The 3,632-nt window shown below is 37.6% G+C and overlaps 1 long non-coding RNA gene across 2 annotated transcripts; it reads right to left on the reverse strand.

The window, feature by feature from the left end:
• Positions 1 to 562: 562 nt before the first annotated feature.
• On the reverse strand, positions 563 to 2,668 carry LOC130090622 (uncharacterized). 2 transcript variants are annotated; one of them, XR_008807719.1, is made up of 2 exons: positions 2,130 to 2,668; positions 563 to 944 (listed from the first exon to the last, which is right to left on the reverse strand). It is a non-coding gene; the product is annotated as an uncharacterized LOC130090622 (long non-coding RNA). The 2 variants fall into 2 exon arrangements; XR_008807720.1 differs by having other exon boundaries at positions 1,889 to 2,668.
• Positions 2,669 to 3,632: the final 964 nt, after the last annotated feature.

Here is a 3,632-nt window from a genome sequence, read left to right on the forward strand (position 1 = left end):
TTACATCATTGATTTAACAACATTTTACTTCTGATTAAAGCAGGACATTCCATAAGAAAAAATAATTGTATCCACCTTGAACTGAAGAGAGAGAGAAAAAAATCATACTTTTTGATAAAAGATACATTCCAAAGGTTGGGGTCAGTCAGTTACTTTTTAAAGGAAATTAAAACTTGTATTTAGAAAGAATGCATTAAATTGATCAAAAGTGACATATTAGTGATTTATATGGTGTTACAAAATATTATATTGATTTCTACAAAATATTTCGTCTTTTGAGCTTTCTATCCATTAAAGAATACTGTATCACAGTTTCCACAAAAACTGTTTTCAACTTTGATAATCAGAAATGATTTCTGAAGGATCATGTGACACTGAAGACTTGAGTAATGATGCTTCAGCTTTGATCACAGGAATCAATTACATTTTACAATATATGAACATAAAAAATAATTATTTTGAATTGTAATAATAGCTCACCATATTACTGTTTAAATGGTACTGCATATTAGTCAATTCTGATTTCTTGATTTTTAAAAACTATTTTAGTTCTAAATGGGACTTTTTATTCTTGACTAAATATTTGAACCAAACATTTTTTTTTTTTTTTTTTGGCTTTAGTAACAAAACACATTGCCTGTTCTCATTCTTCCATACGGTCTCCGAGCATGAGTGTCTATCTTTCTCCGACTCCTGAAAACAACAGGTGCAGTGGCTCCAGTGGAGGATCCAGATTCGTCTCTGGTGTGTGTGGGCCGTGGAGGACTCATCTGGAGATCCAGCCTGGACGGGGGGAGACGGTAAGAGTCGGGACTCGTCGGGACTCTCGCACGCTTATTAACTTCAATCCAGCAGCCCGGGTGCAGCAAAACTCATGCCAAATCACTCAAAACATTCCCTTTGTCTTGCTCGCCATCTTTCCCTAGTCCACTTTGTTTTGCTTTCTAAATGAAAAAATAAAAAATAAAATGTATTTAAAAAAAAAACAAGGAAAAAAATCAAACTTAAGTTCCACATGAATTGCAATTTGCATTCCATTTAGTCTCTGTAATGTGAAGGTGAAATAAGACATTTTGAAAGATATAGGACTTTAGGTTACACCTTATTTTAAGGTGTCATTGTAACAGTGTAATTATATATTTAAGTACTATGCAATATTAAGCAACTACATGTACTTACTATAGGGTTAGGGTAGGATTAGGATTTGGTTGAGGGTTAGTTGCATGTAATTATGCATAATATACTGTTATTTCTATGGTAAGTACATGTAACATAACAAAGACACACTTTATTTTACAGTCCTGTTCCCCATGTACATATGATGTACTTATTATAGTAATTACAATAACTGGATAATAGCTAGGTATTAACCCTGAACCTACCCCTAAACCCAACCTTAACCCATGTTAACCTTATATGACCCAGAACTCTCTTGGGTACAGTAAGTGCACATACTGTAAAATAAAGTGCAACTCTTTTATCTATTGGGAATTGATTAGATTGTGTAAAGTGAGAGGTACTAAAAGAAGACAGGTGCTTGAAAAATAAGAGGGCATCAATATAGGAAAGTTGTTTCAGAGGCAGTTATACAATAACATGCAGTGAATCATGTACAAAAAGATCAAGAGTGTGCATAAAATAAAATAAAAACGAAACATTTTTCGGTAACGCTTCCTTTTACAGTACAGTACTTACGTGTACTTACAGTGTACTTACCTAGAAAGTACTGGCTAATATAAGGTAAGTACATGGGTTAGGGGTAGGTTCAGGGTTAGTACCTTGTTATTACCCAGTAATTATAATTACTGTAATGAGTACATAGTAAGTACATGGGTAACAGGACTGTAAAAGGAAGCGTTACCCATTTTTCTTTGCACATCTATATTACCATTCTGTGTCCTGGTACATTAGCTGACCATCGGTGCGGTGGGATTTTGGAGCCCCTCTCTATGCCCCCTCCATCTCCCTGATGAATATTCAGGACTCTAACGCCTTTTCACAGCAATAATAGGCCAGCCATTGCCGGCCTGCCTTTGGGGGAAAGACTCGACGAGAAGCAGATTATTTCAACCTGTGTGTGAAAGAGGCTCATTCTTTCTTAAGCCGCCTTCCAAAGGATGAAATCTTACTTGCAAAACTCCTGTTGCCGCCCCGGAGCAGCGAGCGAGACGGTTTACAGGTGGCCTGTGCGTTTCAGAGGCGAGATACCCAAACCCCTGCAGCCCTCCATCATCACCGTCATCCTCAACTCCCAAACTGTCCCGGAATGGAGGAACGTGCTGGATTCGTCTTGGGCTGTTTTGTCCAAACTGGCGGCGCAGATGGGATAATGACTTTTACAAACAGCATTCTGATGAGAGGAGGGGAAAAGGAACGGTATGTAAAATGCACAAAGGCCTCCATAAGCACATCGGGCTCTGCATCTGGAACAAACTAAAAAGATGTTTAATAATTTAGAAGCAAGCAGGCAGGCCTGCTGCAGCTGTTGTGTGCAGACGAGCATGAAAGGCGTCTATGTGGCAGCTGGCTCGTGCCTCTCCCCTGGTTTCGGTGTGGTGAGGAGACGGCAGATTTGGGATTAGTCAATCCCTGATACTCCTGCCCATCTGCCACCAAGACCCCTCCGCTAACTCGCTCCTACAAAAGACGGAGGGAGATAGAGAGAGAGAGAGAGAGAGAGAGATAGACAGGAAAGAGAGGCAGTGCACCGTACACATTATTATAAAACGGTCCTGGATCCTGATTGGTCAATACAGTGTTCCTGCATGCTAAATTACACAATATAGTAACGGTTATGATGCAAAACACCTGTTCAACCATCACTGCGGATCGTTATTTGTGGAATTAATAAAATGTGTTTGAAAAATTGTGTCTTTATTATTTATAGTACATATCAAATGTTTCGTTAAAGCAATAAGGCACTTTAATTAGTTTTTGCTGCTTAATATTCTTTGTGGAAACTTTGATACTGACCCCAAACTTTTCAATAGTAGTGTAAGACTTTTTTATTTTTTTATTAATACTTTTATTTAGCAAGGACACATCAAATTGATCAAAAGTGACAGTAAAGACATTTATGTTTTAAAAGAGTTCTATTTCTTAAATTAACATTTTTTAATACTTGAGCACCAATAGCCTAATATTTGATCATAATTGAGCTGCAACTCAGCATATTAGAATGAATTTTCAGCAATCTGAAACCTTCAGAAATCACTTTTGACTAAAATAGAAAACGTTATTTTATTTCTCAATATCGCTGTTTTTACTGTATTTTTGATCAAATAAATGCAGCCTTTGGAGCATAAGAGACTTCTTTCAAAAACATATATATATATATATATATATATATATATATATAAATGTCCAGACTTTTGACCAGTATTGTAAATTGTGAAGATCATAATCCTCTCTGAAAGCACATGCACATATTCATGTGTACTCACACACACACACAGACACACACACACACACACACCCCAGAACACATGATCGGCCCCTTCACCCCAGCGCATGTTTTGTTGACATGTGGCAAGAGCTGCGGCACTATCATTCCGTCGCTCCAGGGCACGTTTTGCACTCCACACATTTTCACGAATACAAAATGTCGCTGGCCACAAACAATGCTCGGGTCT

The sequence above is a fragment of the Rhinichthys klamathensis genome, unplaced genomic scaffold (assembly GCF_029890125.1).
Source record: "Rhinichthys klamathensis goyatoka isolate OS25496 unplaced genomic scaffold, OSU_Roscu_1.1 h1tg000148l_1, whole genome shotgun sequence".
Classification (NCBI taxonomy): domain Eukaryota; kingdom Metazoa; phylum Chordata; class Actinopteri; order Cypriniformes; family Leuciscidae; genus Rhinichthys; species Rhinichthys klamathensis.